Here is a 20,984-nt window from a genome sequence, read left to right as displayed (position 1 = left end):
CAGTTCCAAGATTCACAACCTCAATATCTTCTTGGTGCGGCTGGATGACCTTTTCTTCTGGCCCTAATAACCTTATCAACTATTCAGGGAGTTCATAATCTTCATCACCTTCTTCTTCGGCTTGGTAGATCGGATTGTCAAAGTCATAATGAGCGATAGCAGAATCATTATCAATGGAGTCCGAGGTGGACGTTGTAGCGGTAAATTCATGACCATCAAGCTATGTATGAGGTTAACGTCAATAAAACCAGAGTCGCCACCGTGCTTTTATTGTTTCCAAAGGAAAAGGGAAAAGTACGAACAAAACCCAAAGATAAGAAGTTTTCAAATCAAAACTAATAAAATGCCAGAGATTACATGTAAGGGGTTTGGTTACACAGAGGGAAGGTGTTAGCACCCAAAGTGTCATAGGTACTCCTAGGGAGCCCTTTTTTATGTGTGCATGTGTTTTTGGTATAAATGATGTTTGATAAAATAGAGTGTGGGGATGAGAAAAGAATTCATTGATTATATTTTTGTGTTTGACAAGACCTTCGGTCTCGTGCCTACGTACCAACATAAAAATGAGGGATCAAAACCTCGTAGTTCGTGGTAAAAATTTCAAATGAGTTGGTGAGTTAGTTTTAATAAAATTTTAAGAAGAGGGCACAAGAGGCCAAAGTTTGAATGGGGTTGTTAGTCCTTTTTTGTCTTTTTGAAAATTGAGTCAATATGGTTAAGTTTATTTACAAACTTGATTAAGAAAAGAGTTTTAAAATTCATTGGCATAACGCCAAAGTTTCTAATCATTAAAACATGTCTAAGTTTGAAATCACAAGCAAATAAAGTTTTTCAAAAGAGGGAGAGATTTTGAAATTAAAGAAGTGGGAGGAGATGAAGAGACTATCCTAAGCAAAAATTTAAAAGTTAAGAGTTGAAAAGGTCTGACCAATGAGATGCAATCCAACGGACAAGAATGTCATATAGAAACCCATTTTCCTTTGGACTTTGATCAAGTAATAAGCAATAAGCAATGATCCATATCCAGATATCATAAAGATCGAGGCATCAAATAAAGATAACCACATCCAAGCAAGTATTCTGAAATTCTGGTGTAGTCAGAATTCAGATGTTCTACTCCAAGTCTTGACATCTGATCTAACATTGTAACTAATACAGCAAGACAGTTATTAACCACTGTACTAATATGCACACGTTCACAGATGTCACGACATCTCATTCTATGTCACCCTAGAATGGATGAACACCTGGTTCTGTGCATCAGGAAGAAAGACTCAACAGAGATCAATCCTAGCACTCACTTCTGTTGTTTTCTTACACAGTTATCAGCATGATGTCTTACTGTTGATTTTGGACATCATTTGTTACATTGTTCTAGTGTGTTTGTCTTTTACTTGTATTTCCTGAATTAAAGGTTGAACACGTTAATCTAATTTCCACTTATTAGATTGCTAACAACTAGGCTATTTGTTAGGTTCATTAATTGTAAGTTAGTAGTTGGTTTCCTGGATTTTAGCTTAGCTATTGAATCCCTGAAGAATGGCCTGAGAAAAATACTGAAACAGAAAAACCAATCATCCTACACTTTAGCACATGCTGTTGGGAATGAATGTCACAACATTCAGTTCGACAGCCAGAACTTATGCTGATTCTGTTATGTTCCTGGAAACGGACTGTGCTAAGTTTGCAGTACTGTAAAAGACCAACTAGTCTCTACTTCAGTATCAGCCTTCAATATCAACTGTCAAAACATCCAGTTTGACAGTTTCACACTGATGCTTAAGCCAGGTCTGTAATCCTTGAAAAGAACATACTTAAATAAATACTGAACTGAAACTAACCTGCTTATGATTCAGTATACGCTGTCACTGATGAATGTTACAACATTCTGATTGACATTCAAACAGAAGGCTATATACCAGGTCTGTTATCATCTTGATAAGTTGACTGGAATACCAGCTGAGTTATGACAGTAATAAAACACATGCAGAAGGAAAACAAACACAGGAAATTGTTAACCCAGTTCAGTCCAACATGACCTACATCTGGGGGCTACCAAGCCAGGAAGAAGATCCACTATCAGCAGTATTAATTCAGAGTTAAACTCCCCCGTTTACAACTCTTCACTTAATCCCTACCCAATGCAATCTATACCTAGGAACTCCTAGATAGAAACCTCCAGTTTCCATTCCTATCACTACAAATACAATGTAATGTAAACACACCTTGAACTTGCTTCACAACTTCATTCAAGAACAAAATCACTCTTGCCTACAGGCTTTGAGTTACAAATACTCTCAGCTTTGACCACTGAGAAACACATGGTAACCTTCCCACAGATTGGGAGGTTTACCTCACACACACCCCTAAAAAATCATTCTAAGAGGCTTACAAAAACTAGGTTACAATATGCTATTTATAACCTAATCACCCAACTGGATTTGGGCCTTCAGAAATCGCAGCAAACTTGTTCTTTGCTGTTACAAATACAGCAGAAAAATTCTACTACAAACAAGGTCTTCAATCCTAGAATCTCTCCATATATATCTCCTTATTTTGAGCCTATATATATTCTGATTGAGTCTTTAAGACCTCCACATGGGAGTTAGGATATTCACCAAATATCCTTACTAATCCCAGAATATATACTGAATTAATTAATTCAGTTTTCTACACATGTGCGATGTCACAGGCATGATGTCGTGACATCGTACATGACATGTTGGTCCAGATGTTGAACTTCTTCAACCCAACATATTAAAACAACAGAGATGATTACATTATTTGTTTTACAAAATTAATGCCAATCCTAAGGTATTAACATATTCCAATAGCTAGCAGTTTTCATTATCTTCGAATGTGTCATATGAAATATTCCTTGATCAACTCATAACAAAACATCAGACATGGGTAATAACAAAGTAACAATTAAGTATAGAGACAGAGTAGCAGTTGAGTCAAAGAGATCCAAGGTCTTGCATCAGATGAAGTCTCATATGTTGGCATTGGCCAAATCCTTTAGCCTAGTGAATGTTGCCTAATTCTAAGTCCAAAAGTTCAAATCAAGTCCCAACAGTCCATCAAATGTTTTTTAGGGTTTTTGTTATTATTAGGTGTTTTAAGGTCCTAAGATAACAAACAAGATCAAAATACATAAACAATATATACAATCACAAGATATGGCTCAAGTGAGCAAAGTGAAAAAGACTTGAACATAAACAAGTTATATGAAATGTAAATGGCAATGAATGATAAATGACTGAAATTTAAATTGCATAAAGTAAATGACTTGAAAGATAAAAGCATAATGAGTAAGAGTTATTAAATGGTTAGTAAAATGTTAGTGTTGAGTCTTAATTGATTAAGTCATTCTTTGGAGAATACTCAACCATTCATTCACAAGTATGGATCCTTAAACCAAGACATCATCCATGAGAAGGACTCAAACTTGGTTAATTCAACAAGTATGCCACTAGCTCTCATGAAAGGAAAAAAGGTCAAGTCTCTACATAATTCCATAAAGAATAGGAGACTTACAATCTAACTTACTAGAATGTTATGCCCCGAGGGTCAAATTTAACTCTATGTTAAGCAATCGTAATTGGACTTATGTAGAAGTCACAACTATCTGAGTCGGGCAATAAAAATATAGGTGTTAATGCATGTTAGAGATTTGGTACCAAGAACCGAACTCCTAAAACAATACCACACACTAAAAAAAGGGAGGGACATATCTCAGTCATACTTGTATTGATTCATCCGACACAGGGTCATTGATGAATCAATTAGCTTTTTGACATTAGAGATAATTGGTCAAATGAGGGAATGGGGAAGAATAGGGATGAAGATGAAGAGGGAGGGGGAGATAGAAACACAAATTGATCATGAGAGGAATTTCATCTGATCAAAACCATCCATTCATTTTGGGAGATGAAATGTAAATTTCATCAATCCTTTAAATCCAATGGTTTTGATCCAACAAAAGTCAAATAAACCATGACCAAGGCCCAAGCAGAGAGTCAACCATCACAAGACCATAAAAATGGCTCAACTAAATTTTTAAACATTTAATCAATTAAAAATCACATTAAAAATGAATTAAAATACATTTTTATTTGGACAAAACCTAAAATCCCTTCAAAACATCAAATAAATGGCCAAGGGATATATCCTAGGTCAAACAAGGTCAAAGGATCTTAGCCAAAAAATTTCACAATTTTTAGAAAGTCAGAAGTATTTTTAAACATTAAAAATATGCACAAAAACATTTAATTCATGAAAAATACCAAAATTAATCCAAAAAATAATTTTAATTCAGAATATGGAAGAGAAAAATATTATTTTTTTTTGGTGAAAGTCCCATATTTTTTGGATTAAAAATAGATTTATTATGAATTAAATAAAATAAGAGAAATTAAAAGAAAATAAGAAAATATAAAAAATCAGAGGCCATCAGATCTCCCTCATTAATTGAGGTGGCAGATCTGATGGTCAAACACACGCTTCCATCATGTTCTGCAGTCAACGTGTGTACACGCATGGTAATCCGGAAGGAGGGTCAGGATTAAAACATTTGAAAAGATCTGAAGGTTGGGAACACACCAACACATCACCGGAGCTAGGGCTTCGGTCATCTTCTCCGGTGAATCTCATCGGACTGGATGACCACCAACCATCACCAAAATAAAAAACAAGGACATGATTTTAAAGGAAAAATGCCCAGGAGCTCGAAGCTGGCCTCAATTTCCATCAATTCCAAGTATACTTAAAGATACATGGATTTGAATTTTGAGGATCATGAACTACAGTTGCTTCGAATCGAAGAAGAGAAGTTTTTGAAATCTCACCTTCAGGGAGCTTCAAATCAGCTTGATCTTTCTTCCAATTTGGCTTGGCTTTACTCTAGAAGCTTGTAGGAAGTGAAATTGATCAAAGAGAGCTTGGATTCTTGGAGTTTCAATCTCAAAACAGAAGGAGATTTGAAACTCGATTTCAAGTGAAATCTTCAATTTTATCCTTTAATGGAGGTTAGGGAAGCAATGGTTCAAATCTTGGGCAAGTCGGGTCCTCATTTTGATCATCGATGTCATGTATTTATAGGGTTTTGCATTGCTTTTCACACACTTGAAAATTTGGCCAAAATTGGAAAGGTTAGTGCATACTTGCATGGGCGTGTATAGGCTCATGAGGTGATTGGAATAGTTCCACAAATGATCATGAATGATGCTGAAAGCTTAACATTAGGCCATGCAATTGTACTTGAGAGATGATCATGTGATTCATCCAAATGGGACCATGAAGAGTAACCATGTGCAAGTCATTCAAAGCTTCTCCAAATGAGGTGATCTTGGACTTTTTGGAAAGGTGACATCAAGGGAAACAACTTTCATGTTGAACAATTTTCCATTTTAAGCTTGGATCATGATGAATTTTAAGGTGGAAGTTTGAGAAATCAAACATAATTGAAAATTTTCTAAGTACCAAGTCAGATATCCACTTCTTCCACCTTGAATAACTTTTGCTATGAGTTTCAAATGGAAATGGTTCCTTCATAAAAGTTGTATCTCTTTCAGTCCTATTCAATTTGGTCACAAATATGACCTCAGTTGGACTTGGATTGAAGGAGTTATGCATTTTAGAAGTTGAGGAAAATTGCTTGTTCAATGGTAATGACCCAAAATGACCTATAATGTTTCCTCTTCGCATATGCCCCTGCAAGTTGAATTTGACATTTATCAAATTATAAAAGTTGGACAATTGGAATAAGTTCCTACCTAAATAACTTAGTTTTGTGTAATCCGCCTATGCGGACTTAAAAAAAAGTGAAATGTGGATCTCAACCCACTAGAAAATCTTCCAACGGGATTTTCCGAATCAAATGGTGAGGGTAATTTGTTTTGAGTAAAATAGTGGGAGCATATTTAATTAAAGGCCTAATTAAATATTTTATTGATACTTATATTTTCATTATTTTTCATGTAGATTACCATGACAACAAACACCTCTAACAACATTTTACGATCAATCCTTGATAAGGAAAAATTGTCTGGGACAAATTTTCTAGATTGGCCCAAAATCTGAGGATTGTCCTTAAACGTCATAGGAAGTTCTATGTCTTGGAGAAACCTGTTCCTGAAGAGGAACCTCCTAGTTCTTCACCTAAGGCAGAAAGAGATGCTTATAAGAAGCATGTTGATGATGCCAATGAAACTGCTTGCCTCATGCTAGCTACCATGAACTTAGAGTTGCAAAAGCAACATGAGAACATGGCATCGTTCAATATGATCGAACACCTGAAGATGCTTTATCAAGAGAAGGCAAGGCATGAAAGGTTTAAAGTTTCAAAAGCCCTTTTTCAAGGCAAGTTAGCTGAGGGAGCCCCTGTAGGCCCCCATGTGCTCAAGATGATTGGGTATGTGAAGAACCTTGAGAGGTTGGGTTTTCCCCTCGGAAAGGAACTTGCGACTGATTTGATCTTGCAATCGTTGCCAGATAGATTCAGTTAATTTATCCTTAATTTCAATATAAATGATATGGATAAATCTCTTCCTGAACTGCTAGCCATGTTAAGAATTGTTGAGCAGAATTTGAAGTCAAAAGGGAAGTCCATTCTGATGATCGGAAATGGAAAGAGACAGAACAAAAGACCCACCAAGTAGGGTGATAAAGGGAAATGCAAGGAAGTTGTCAAACCCAAATCCACTACTCCTGCTTTGAAGCCTAATGGAGGCATAACAAATGAAGGCACCTTCTTCCATTGCGGTAAGACCAGACACTAGAAGAGAAACTGCCCAAAGTATCTGGAAGATAAGAAGAATGGAGTAGAGACTTCAACTTCAGGTATTTTTGTTATTGAAATTAATTTTTCTACTTCTTCATCATGGGTATTAGATATTGGATGCGGTTCTCACATTTGTACCAATGTGCAGGGGCTAAAAAGGAGTAGAGATTTGGCAAAAGGTGAAGTTGACCTACGAGTTGGCAATGGAGCAAAGGTTGTTGCTTTAGTCGTAGGAACTTATGTATTGACTTTACCTAGTGGTTTAATAATTCAGTTAGAGAACTGTTATTATATACCTGTAATTAGCAGGAATATTATTTATGTTTCTTGTTTAGACAAGTTTGGTTTTTCATTTATAATAAAGAACAATTGTTGCTCCATTTATTTGAATGATATATTTTATGCTACTGCAAAAATGAACAGTGGACTATATGTCTTGATCTTGAAATGCCTATTTATAACATTAATACAAAAAGGATGAAACCTAATGAGTTAAATCCAACTTACCTTTGGCATTGTCGATTAGGCCACATAAATGAGAAACGCATTTCCAAACTCCATAAAGATGGACTCTTGGACTTTTTTGATTATGAATCATATGAGACATGCAGATCTTGTTTAATTTGAAAGATGACAAAGTCTCCACTCACAGGAAAAGTGAAAGAGCTAATGATCTTTTGGCCCTCATACATACTGATGTATGTGGACCATTGAACATACCAGCCAAGGGAGGTTTTCAGTACTTCATCACATTTACTGATGATTTCAGTAGATATGGTTATGTGTATTTAATGAAACAAAAATAAGAGTCCTTTGAAAAGTTCAAGGAATTCAAGAATGAAGTACAAAACCAAATAGGTAAGAATATTAAAACTCTTCTATCAGATCGAGGTGGTGAGTATTTAATCCTAGAGTTTGATGACCATCTAAAAGGGTGTGGGATCCTATCCCAACTTACTCCTCCTGGAGCACCCCAATGGAACGGTATATCTGAGAGAAGAAATTGAACCTTGTTAGACATGGTCCGGTCCATGATGAGTCACGCCGATCTTCCAAACTCCTTTTGGGGATATGCACTATTGACAGCATCTTACACGCTTAACCGTGTTCCATCCAAAAAGGTTGAGAAGACACCATATGAGATATGGAGTGGTAAGAAATCACATATGTCTTACATGAAGATTTGGGGTTGCAAAGTTTATGTGAAACGACAAATTTCAACTAAGCTTGAGCCCAAATATGACAAATTCTTATTTGTGGGATATCTTAAAGAAACAAGAGGGTATTACTTCTACAATCCTTCTGAGGGAAAAATGTTTGTCGCTCGAACTGGAGTTTTCCTAGAAAAGGATTTTATTTCCAAAGGAATCAGTGGGAGGAAAGTAGATCTTGAAAAAATTCAAGAATTATAAAGCATTGATACACCTATGGAGGAATTAGAGCGGGAAACACAAGTAGTTATGGAAGAGCAACCTGCTCAAGTAGAACAAGACCAGCGTAGGTCAAGCAGGATATGTCACCTACATGAGAGATATGGATATCTCATAACTGATCAAGGGGATGTATTACTCATGGATCAAGATGAGCCTGTGACCTTCCAAGAGGCCATAACTGGTCCCGAGTCTGAGAAGTGGCTAGAAGCCATGAAATCTGAAATGGATTCCATGTACACAAACCAGGTTTGGACCTTGGTAGAGCCTCTTATAGGAGTTAACCCTATAGGATGCAAGTGGGTCTTCAAAAAGAAAACTGACATGGATGGTAAGATACATACATATAAGGCAAGACTGGTTGCAAAAAGATATAAATAAATTCATGGGGTTGACTATGATGAAACCTTTTCACCAGTTGCAATGCTTAAATATGTTCGGGTTTTACTTGCTATCGCTGTATATCATGATTATGAAATATGGCAGATGGATGTCAAAACTGCTCTCCTTAATGGGAATCTTCTTGAGGATGTGTACATGACATAGCCTAAAGGATTTGACATACCAGAAGAAGCCCAAAAGATATGTAAGTTACAAAGATCAATCAATGGATTGAAACAAGCTTCAAGAAGCTGGAATCTTTGTTTTGATGAAATAGTAAAACAATATGGATTCATCAAGAATGAAGATGAGCCTTGTGTCTACAAGAAGGTTAGTGGGAGCATGATCGTATTCCTGATATTATATGTAGATGGCATGTTACTCATTGGAAATGATGTCCCTACCCTGCAACAAGTAAAGTCTTGGTTGGGGAAATGCTTTTCTATGAAAGACCTAGGTGAAGCAGCCTATATATTAGGAATCAGGACCTATAGAGATAGATCATAAAAACTGCGTGGCCTAAGTCAGAGTACATACATAGACAAAGTGCTGAGATGCTTTAATATGCATGATTCCAAGAAACGATTCATACCTATGCAACATGGCTTGTGTCTAGCAAAAACACAATCCCCTTCAACTAAGGAAGAAAGGGATCGTATGAATAAGATTACATATGCATCTGCAATAGGATCTATCATGTATGCCATATTATGTACTCGACCAAATGTCTCGTATGCTTTAAGTGCAACGAGTAAGTACCAATCTGATCCTGGTGATGCTCATTGGGTAGCTGTCAAGAATATCCTTAAGTATTTGAGAAGGACTAAGGACTCATTCTTGATATATGGAGGTCAGGAAGAGCTTGCTGTAATTGGATACACCGATGCTAGCTTCCAGATAGATAAGGATGACTTTAGATCGCAATCTAGTTATGTGTTTTGCTTAAACGGTGGCACTGTGAGCTGGAAAAGTTCAAAGCAAGATACAATTGTTGATTCTACAACCGAGGCCGAGTATATTGGTGCCTCAAGTGCAGCAAAGGAAGTTGTTTGGATCAAAAATTTCATTAGTGAACTTGGCATAGTTCCTAGCATTGTGGATCCCATTGATCTCTATTGTGATAACAATAGTGATAACGCACAAGCTAAGGAGCCTAGATCTCACCAACGATCCAAACACATACTTAGGCGTTATCACCTCATTCGAGAGATAATAGATAGAGGAGATGTGAAAATATGCAGAGTACCTACACTTGACAATATTGCTGACCCACTGACAAAGCCTCTTGCGCAGCAGAAGCATGATGGCCATACTAGATCTATGGGCATTAGGGGTATGCCTGACTGGCTCTAGTGCTAGTGGGAGATTGTTGGTGTAAGCCCTAGAGGCCAATACTTTTGGTACTTGTATCGAATTATTTATTAATAATAAAAGGCTTTTTCTTTATTATGTTTGTTTAATAAAGTCCCTAGAATAGCTAGTCCGTTTAATGTATCAAGTGTGACTTAATCATGAGATCCTATTAAACATAAGGACATTATTCTTAAAGTATCCGTAGTCGAGATTTGTTGTAAAGTGGGATAACATTAAAGCATTAAGACTATTATGTATATAGACTGATGATCATATCTCATGGATCATGGATAAGGAGTTATCAAGTCTTAAACATAGGTATGAATACTAAGACTAATATTTATACTGGATTGACCCGCTATGAGAATACTATATAGAATGTTATGCAAAGTTTCATAAGTTATTCTCATGGTGATAGTGGTGTATACCACCCTTTGACCTGAAACCACTATGGACCCTAGATGTAGAGTCAAGTGGCTTATTGTTGATCAAACGTTATCCGTAACTGGATGACCATAAAGACAGTTGATGGGTACTCCACGAAGCATACTGAGGTACATGAGTGACCTAGATGGAATTTGCCCATCCTGCGTAATAGGATAAATATCTAAGAGCCTAATATTGAACTGGACAAGGATGACACGGTCTATGCCTTGTGTTCAATATAGACATAATGGCAAAAGGGTAATTGTACACATAAGTATTATCACAAAAGGATTTGTCAAATCACATGACATTTTCGTGTCTTGGGTAGCAGTGATGTGTTGCTAGATACCGCTCACTATTTATTATGTTAAATACGTGATTTAATATAATTACCAATGTCGCGAGAACCTACAGGGTCACACACAGAAGAACGGATTGATGAGAGATAAAGTAAATAAGGAACACCGTAAGGTACGATGCACTTAAGTGAATTGTAGAACATCGTAAGGTACGGTGCACTTAAGTAGAATACGAAATATGGTAAGGTACCACGCACTTAAGTGATTTTGGTATATCATAAGATATGGGCCACATACACTTAAGTGGGCTTTTTAGCTTGTAGCCCACACAAGTGATTCTATAAATAGAACCCTTGTGCAGAAGCATTGCAATATATGAAATTTTATTTCTCTCTCTGTCTCACTCAAAGCCTTCATTCGTAGTAGCTAACACTAAGATTGAAGGAATTCGTTCGTGTGGGCTGAGTAGAGGCGTTGTCACCATTCAACATTCGTGATCGCTCCTTAGATCTGCATCAAAGGTTTCAATCGCCACAAGAGGTAACGATTCTATCACTGATCATGCCCATTCGTAAGGATCACTAAAGGAGAAAATTTTAATTTCCGTTGCATTTTGGATCACAATTCTCCTTCAATTCTTACAACCAGAATGTAAGTTATAGATGAAACCCAAGTGTTTTACAAAGTTCCATAAAGAAATTAATGAAAGGCCTCCAAGATAAGGTCCTAAATGGGATCCTCTAAGTCCAAGTGATTAAGTGTTTTTGGTTTTTTAATTTTATCATGTTTTGGTTGTTTTTGAATGATGACAATAATAAAGAACAATAGTAAGTGTGTATGATGAATTTGTACAATGATAATGATGGTGAATACTTAAATATGAATGACTTAATAAATAAAGAACAATAATAACAATGATAATAATAACAAAAGGTTAGTAGTTATCAAAGTTAAAACAAGTCAAAGTTAGGGTTATGGATAATTTTTGAGAATTATTTATCTCTAGGTCAATAGATTCAAAATATGGCGCATCGAGGGATAATTTATCACTGATGCAAAGTAAGGAAGATGATCAATGGATCAACTTTCCCTAGATTTGCAATAATGAAAGTTGTTCAACCTCAAGTCCATCTATCAATAAATTGACAAAGAGAAGACTATTCAACCCAAAATTGAGTGATTGAGTTTAATTGTTTTAGTTAACAAGTTATATTAAATCAGATGAAATATTAACAAGTTATATGAACCAGATGAAATATTCACAAGTTAGATGGTTAGTATAAACAAGATAATAACAAGTCAGATAGTTAGTATGAACAAGTCAAAAATGATAAATGAAGTATAGAAGGGTTAGTGGGTTAGTTTAAGCAAACAAAGGGCACATGTATCAGATGAATCCAAGTTAACAAGATTAGACTTAAACCACAAGTCAAATGACCAAGTTTCTTGAAATAGGGTCAACCTATTCATACTTAAAAGTACCACGGATGAACTCATGGTTATCTAATGGTAGGTTTGAAGTATGTAAGGTTTTTACCAACCCTAAACCAAGCACATCATGACTTAAGTGATTTTCATTAGTCCTTCACTTCAAGACCTAAAAAGTCCATAAATAATTGCTCAAATGAAATAAATAAGTTCACCATTAAATTCTAGAGGCAAAAACAATGAGGGTTGATGTTTAACATTTTTCCAAAATAAAAATAAAGGAGTTAAAAAATAAATCAAAGGAGAAATTGAAAGGGAAAATAAAATAAACAAGAATGACATAAAAATGAAAAATAATGGTTTGGGTGCACTCCTCGGGTTCGAACCCCTAACCTTGGGTCATGTGGGAATCTATCATATCACCCACTGGGCCAATGGCCTAGTTGTGATAATAATGCGCATTCAATGAATAAATAATAAAAATGCAAAATAAAAGGGATTCGTGTGTGAACCAGCCAACCACATAATGACAACACAAACGTTTGAATTCAAAATAACGCGCCAACGGTCATCTTCAACCTTCGACCCCTCAAAACCAAAACTCGGAATTAAGTGTTTTTAACCAGAATCAAGGGTCAAGCCATGTTGTATGATCCTAAACAAATTGTTCTCCTCACTCGGGAGCCATTGATTGGCTCTAAGTGAGGAGTTCTAGATCACGAACCAGATGAACAACTTAAACCTAAATTAAAAATTAAATGATGAAAGTGGAATAAGCAAAGTTATAATGTTGGGGTTAATGATCAGAAATGGATTCCGAGTCAAGTGGTAACTTGTTTCAGAGATGAGGGTGAGTATTTCTACCTGATCAGAGTTTGCTTAGATGATTTTTCCGATGACTGAGCTCAGGACAGTTGAGGCTCAGGGAGGGTTGGTTGAGTGTTTGGAAAGCTTAAGTGAAGTGTGTATAATGCTTATGGGCAGAGATTTATGGTTTAAAAGCTTTGAAATAAAAAACCCGATTATCTGTTAATGGTGATTCAGCTCAAATGTTCAGAGTGTGATGGGGGCCTTTTTCAGCATTGTTTTGTATTGGGACACCTTCACCTATTTATAGGAAAGGTGTCTTGACAATTAGGGGGGGGGGGGGGGGGGGGAACGTGAAGGTTTAGACATAAATCACATGTGAGTGGGGGGTGGTTGGAATTGACTTGAGGGACAATGCAACAACTAGATTTTGGGCTTGTTTGGATTGCAGGCAAGTTGGTATTGGTCCCTAGCATGGATTTAGAGAAACCAAAGGCCTTGAAACACCCTGCTACAGAATCTACTTTTTACCATTTTGGGCAAAAAGTGTTTTCTTTCACATGGGGTTGGGTTCTTGACTTGGGGGGATTTGGCATGCATGTTGGCCTTGATTCATGCCTCAATACCACTTGTGATGTGTTTGTGTACAATTGGGACCAAGATAAATGAGTTTGAGAGCTGGACAAGTTGATTTGCACATTCTGACTGATGTGGTCTGCCATTGCACATTAGGATGAACCTCCATGTTTGAACCAAGGCCAAACAAAATTGGCTCATGCACTTTGCTTCAATTTTGGGTCATTTGTTCTTTTCCATGAAGTTGATTGAATTAAAAAAGAACTAGGTCAAAAGGGCTTGTGGTTTGGAAATAGTAACATGCCAAAGTACGGGTCATGACATGATTTTTGGACATGGTAGGCATGTTGGACCAGCTTGGCCAATAGCAAAATTGAACCCCTTCCTCAATGAATTAGGTCTTGGACCTTGAAACAAAGTTGGATAGGAAGTTATTTAGGACATTTAGATAAAAGTGGAACATGAAAATCTTGAAAATTGAAGAAGTTATGGTCTTTGGAACTTCCCATAAGCTATTTTTTCCAAAATGTGACCAACCAACATGACCTAGTTTTAGGGGTTTTGTGATTTCTTGTATTTTAAGCAACAATGATGGATTTTTTGACCTCAAATGATCATATCATGATTGTCGCATTACGCGAAAAACTGGCAGGAAAAAGACACAGAGCCGCCACCGTGCGTTATTTATCCCCAAAGGAGGGAAAGGGAACGCTCGAAGTAAACCTGGAAAGGAAATGGTCTTGCGACCAGAGATTGATAGGATCGGGAGTCGGTTATGCGAAGGGAAGGTATTAGCACCCCTACGCATCCGTCGTACTCGACGGGATCCACGCTCAGAAAGAATAGAAGGAAGGTTGCTAAATAACTGCTCAAACACTGCACACACACTGGAAGGAAACGCAGATGAAAGACGGAAGAAGGTGACCCGGCAGGATGTCGCATCCTGGGCCTACGTAGTTTGTCAGACACAAACATCAGAGTCGACGTAGTTCGGGGACATGGGAAACGTGCTCGCTAGGACGTCACATCCTATGCATACGTATCTTCTCTAACTAGAGAAAGAATCAGAGCACTCGTAGCTCGGCTAACGCACGCCAAACAAAACACAAGCAGGAAACCGACTGCCAATCGCTGGACTTACATCAGACTCCGAACAAACAACCACACACAGGAAACCAACTGCTAATCGCTGGACTTACGTCAGACTCCAGACAAACAAACACACACAGGAAACCGACTGCCAATCGCTGGACTTACGTCAGACTCTGAACAAACAAACACACACAGGAAACCGACTGCCAATCCCTGGACTTACATCAGACTCCACACAACACAAGGGGTTGCAAAAGAAAAAAAGGGCGCCCGGAGAGATCTGCTCATCTCCTGCCTACGTACCTCATCTGGTATGAGGATCAGGGCGACGTAGTTCCCCTTAACAGGGAAAGAACTTCTAACCTAACCAGAGACAAGGGAGATAGCAAGCTACTAGGGAGACTACGACTCGAGCCTAGAAGTTGTCATGCATACGATCCCTATGTTGAGGTCTCTAATCCTAACTCGCACAGGAAGCAAGCTAGCCTAAACAAGTAAACAAACACAAGCACATGAGAGCAAGCACACATACTATATGCAAACAAGTGGCTCATACAAGGCTGGGCTTTAGTCAAGGGGTCAAATCAACCTCGACAAACAAGCCAACTGGAAAGGGGTATTTTGAGATCTTAACCCTAACATTGAGAGTTAGGGTGAAGCAGATGAAATGGGAAATGAGGGTAAGACCTCACAGCTCTTATCCCTGGCCTGGGAGAGCTTGAAACAATGAAAGTATGGGAGTCCAGAATCAGGAACTCTACTCCACAATGACAGACACAACAAGATTTTGGGTTTTTATTCAAAGTGCATCAACACATGGTGTGAGCAAGATGAAAGACACAACTGAATAGCAGGGGATGGATTGCACATCCCTTTTATCTGCCAATGCCTCTTCACTTAGGAGGTCTTTACATGTACAAGGCACAAAGATAAACAACCACAAACATTGCCTCTTAAGGAGGGCTTCAGACAGGTGCCTGCCAAAATAACATGACAGGTCTTCCAGACTACATGGAGAATAGGAAGTTACCTAGGTGGTATGCCAACCACAAGCAAAGTAAAGCAACTCAAGCAATGAGTTAAAGCTACTAAAGTACCTGTGTAAACAACCAACCAATCAGTATGGTATTCAGACAAATAGTCAACAGACAACTAATATACATAACAAGTCAAGCCAACAAGTGGCAAACAATCAAGTGAATTCCTCTCCAAGGAACCTACAACATAATAAATGTTAGTGAAGCACATCATTTGGCATCTCAATTTATGAGATCAACATCAACCATCAAGACTTATTGCTTGCACCTGAAAGGCACAACTCAAAATGTGAGTCCAAACCACTAGGTCAAATCCTAGGGTCAAAAGTGGATCAAAAAGCCAAAACAGAACTTGATATTCAACATGAAGAAACTTCAAACAAAGGAGAACATGTCCTAAAAAGGACCAAGTCAAAATCATCAAGCAACACCATTTCATGTGCAAGAGAAGGCAAAGGCAAATCCAAAGCTCATAATTGATCATCAAGAATGAAAATTCCACATCAAAACAGAAATGACTCAAACAATCATGGAAAAATTCATGAGCAATCAACATGTCCAACATAATCATCATGCCAAAAATTATAAATAGAGGAGCTCAATTGGCTAGGCAATGAAAATGGAGAAAGTCAACATCAAATTGTGTGACACACATTGTCACACCATATTAGCATGTGCATAAAACAGAAATGACAAATGATAAAAATACACAACCAAGCCTCAAAAGTCATGCTACGTGTTAGGAATCATCATGCAAAATTTCATGGCAATTGGATCATTATTGAGCATTTCACAATAGTTTGAATGAAGCAATGTCCAAATGTACACATGTTCAAAGGATCAAGCACATTTTATTTTCCAGAAATGATAAAATCCTAAAATCACAACCAAAAAATAATAGACATCTCAAGGATCATGTAGGAAAAAACCTGGAATTATTTGGATCATTATTCAATTAGTTATGATTTTTCAAAGATCATGCATCACAATGAAATAAACATTGCAAAACATGAAATAATAAAAATGAATTATGAAATTGGAAAATGCTACAGGCCAGATTCGAAGTGAGGGTGCATGCGCCATCAAAACGACGTAGTTTCGCTAATAGTATTAAAATGAAAAAAAATAAAACAGAAACGCGCCAGGCTAGGATCGAAGTGAGAAACATGGATCAAAAGGTGTTCTTCATCCAAGAACCCTAGCGCTGCACACAAGGTGGCGCACGGTGGACCTAGTGGCGAAAACCACCGTCTTCCTCATGAAGACGATGGTGAACAGTAGCTTCACGTTTTTTTTTCCAGAATTAGCGAAATTATATATGGTTGGACTCGTCTTGACGTGTAGGTTCCAAATCCACTAATATCTCATCCTAATTCTTAACATACAAAGCAAATCGAACCAAAACTTCCATGAACATTCAAACTTTAAACTAGCATATCTTCATGAATACACGTCCGTTTTTAATGAATTTTATGTCAGAATTCTCACCATGAAACACTCTACAAGATTATATGCATAAAAGAGATAATTAAAAGGTTCGAAAATTGCACCTTCTTGAAGCTTCAACAATGGCAGTGGTAGATTCAAGTGTCCAGCAGCATCCAAATCCCTTATATCAACCTTGTAATGACTTCTGAAGTTGAAATTGAAGCTTGGAATGGCTCGGATCTAGCTTAGATTTGAATCTCCATTATCATGTTCTTGATCTTCAAGTGCTCAATTCTTCACCAAATTTTGCAATCGATGGCTTGATGTATACTGAATAATGATCAAGAATCCAGGATATGCAATAAAAATCACGTGTTCTTTGAAGAATTTTTGAATTTGGAAGAAGAGAAATTTTTGGAGGGAAATTTTTAATCTAGATCTAGAATTGTGAAATTGTGAAAATTCTGTTATAATTAACTATTTATATGACATGTTAATCCATTTCCTAATCATGTTTAGGCTTGGCTAATTAAATTTCAATGAGAAAAAAGGTGTTATGCAAAATTTGGTTTTTTCACCCCATGCATGCAATCCTACGTGAACAGTAGCAAATGGCCATGCATTTTCACTCAAAACCATGTTATGAACATGTTGGAATGGTTAAAAACGGACGTGAATATGCATATGATCATATGATGAATTTTCATGCAATTTTGAATATATGATTTTCCCTCCAAAATGGACATGAATATGCATATGATCATATGATGAATTTTCATGCAATGTGATGAATGATTTGGAAAGTTCATGTCATGAGAAGAATTTGGCAAAAAGGAGCACTCAATTTGGAATTATGAGTCAAAAGTTATGGCCTTTTGAAGTTCCATGCACAATTGGCAATGATTTGATCATATCTCCTCAACCATTCATCAGATGCTCATGATCTTGGACTTTTTGGAAACGGGAGAGAGAGATCTTCAACTTTCATGTTGGACAAAATTTCATTTGAAGCTTCTTTGATGTTGGAAAGTCAAGTTGAAGTTGGTCTAAAAACTTGCCATTTTTGGAAACTTGAAATTACAGGTCACTTTCCATTTTGGGAAACTTTTGATCTGGCTTCAAAATCTTCAAGGTAGATGTTTGACATGTTGAATAAACCTCTTTGGGACATGAATGAAGTGTTTCAAACCATTTCTCCACCTTCTAGCCCTCAGTTGACTTGCAGTTGAATTTTATGGGCCCCAGATGACCTGAAACTGCACTATGGACTTTGAGCTTCTAATACTTGGTCAAATTGCTTCAAAATGAACCTTGGGTTCACATAAGCTCTCTAGAACAACCATAGGGCCTTTTTTCTCATGGAAATGCTTGCTCTCTTGCACAAATGACTTCTCCTGACCAGTTTTGACTGATGAAATACAATGCACTATGCAATGTTAATGACCTAAAAATGAAATGATTGTACAAATGGGGGGTGCAAATTTGAGGTGCTACAATGATGAGAAATGAAGTTTGGGCCTTTGTGGAATGGTTTTAGGTCAAATTGGTGGGTGGATCAAGCCATGGAAGGTTGAAAAATCATGTGTGAACCAACTACTTGTAACATGAATTGAATGGATGTCTAAATGGTTGATTTGGATTGTAATGGACATGAAATGATGTTGAATGAATGGTAGGGTGATTAGATGGCCAAAAATTATCAAGCTTAATGGTCAAGAAGCCCCCCAAGTTAGGGTTTCTTGAGCCACAAGTTTTATCAAGAACCATGGTCAGATGAATTAGGGTTTGAGATGTAGGGGTCCAATTGAGATGTTAAAGCTCATAGAGCATGAAAAAACTTTGGATTTTAGGGGTCTTTGATTGCATGGTCAAGATCCATGGTGAATCATGACTTGTATAAGCCAAAAGGAAGGTTAAGAGTTAGGGTTTGTTCCTTGGGTGACCAGATGCATCTTGAAGCTTCTTCAAAAGGGACTCGCCATCCAAATTGAACTTGGGGGAGTGAGTGAGATGTATTGAATGATCCATCAAGCGTTGTGGGATGATTGAGGATGTGATTAGGGTTAAGGTGCCTTGGGCACACCTCAACATGACTAAAGGATCCTGAATCTTCACATATGATTCCCATGCCTTGAATTTGTGGGTTATTATGATCATTAAGTACACATGCATATGAGATTATATGTATTGGATGTATGCTTAGGGTTTAAGGCTAAAAAAATATGACACGGGGAAGTGAAAATTCGAGGGTATGACAAGGAGAATACTCAACTAGTCACCCATAAGTATGAGAACTTTACATCTTCATAGAGAAAGGCTCCAACTTGGATAAAGATCAACAAGTATGCCACTAGCTCTCTTAGATGGAAAAGAATTATCATCAATACTATGGGAATAGGAGAATTACATCTCGACTATGGAAATGACTGATGTCTAAGCTTTAAGAAAAAGTTTTAATAGAAAAAGTGCACAAAGGGCACAAAAAAGTTGAATGAGTTATGCATTTTTTAGTCTTTTAGAAATTGATCTAAATATGATTAAGATATGTTAGCATTTATTAAGGAAAAAGGTTTTAAAAATCACTTGAAAAAAGTCAAGGTTTTATTGAGAAAGTGATTCAAGTTTGAAAACAAGAAGGTTTTTAAAAAGGTGAGAAGAATTTGAAAATTAAATAAGGAAAGGAGAAGAAGAGACTATCATAGAGCATAAAGTAAAAGCTATGGAGGAACGATCTAACTAAGAGATAGCAATCTTTATGACATACGTCAAGCAAGAATTCCCTCCTTTGGATTAAACCTCAAGCAAGCCAAATAAGAAAAGAATAAACCATGTATCATATAAAACCAGGATAACCAAGCCAAGTCTTCAAAAGAAGTCCAAAGTCAAACGTACCAGATAAATCCCAAGGTCTCAAATCACAAGCTTCCAAAGCAAGGGTCAAGGTACTAATTCTAAGTCCATAACTCCACAACAATGTTAAGCATAGTAGCCACAAGTCCATGAATTCAGGGAACCAAGTTTTTTTGAGGGGGTTTCTCTTTTATTAATGTTTTTTAAAAGAAAAAAAGAAATCCAAATGGACAAAGAGTGAAAGAGAATAAACATAAACAATATGGTATTATATGCTAAAATAAAAGCATAAAGTAAATGACAAAAGAATAAAGAGCAAAAGATAAATGACATTAAAGTAAAATTTAATAGTAAATAATGTTAGTGATCAAAAAGGGAAATATGGTTTGTCATTTTTTGGAGAATACTCAACTATTCACCCATAAGCATGAAAATATGAACCTTTACATCACCTATGAGAAGGACTCTAACTTGGATAAAATCAACAAGTATGTCACTAGCTCTCATAAGTGAAAAGGAAGCAATATTTTCACACAATACCATGAGGAGTATGAGACTTACAATCTCACTTATGAAAATGAATTATTTTTGGGACAAATTTAGTGTTATGTTAAGCAATTGTAATTGGACTTATATAGAAGTCACAACTATCTGAGGTCGGTCAATAATAATATTTGTGTTAGTACATGCTAGAGAAATGATATGTAAACTATTCTCCTAAAGTTATGCCACACAAAAAAGAAAAGAGAATTGATCAAGCACAAAGGATTGGAGAGTGGTCCATTACATCAATAAATATTTCATAGTACTTAGGACAAACTTATGCATCAATCTAAAGTACCTTAAATGATCCGTGATCAATTAAGAGGTAGATTTAAAATGATGAAAGTTCATCAAGCACCAATCCATACATCATGAACAAGATGGACACAAACCATCCAATTGATCAAGAGGAAAAGAAAGTGATTAAGAATAAGAGGACAAGAGAGATCACACCCAAATTGGATCAAAGGTTTGATCAAGTCATCATCAAAATTAATCATCCATTTTGGTGGATTAGGGTTTTCACCCCATCAACATCCAAGATCCATTGAGT

Source organism: Lathyrus oleraceus, chromosome 1 (genome assembly GCF_024323335.1).
Source record: "Lathyrus oleraceus cultivar Zhongwan6 chromosome 1, CAAS_Psat_ZW6_1.0, whole genome shotgun sequence".
NCBI classification, from domain to species: Eukaryota; Viridiplantae; Streptophyta; class Magnoliopsida; order Fabales; family Fabaceae; genus Lathyrus; species Lathyrus oleraceus.
This window is presented reverse-complemented; position numbering follows the sequence as displayed.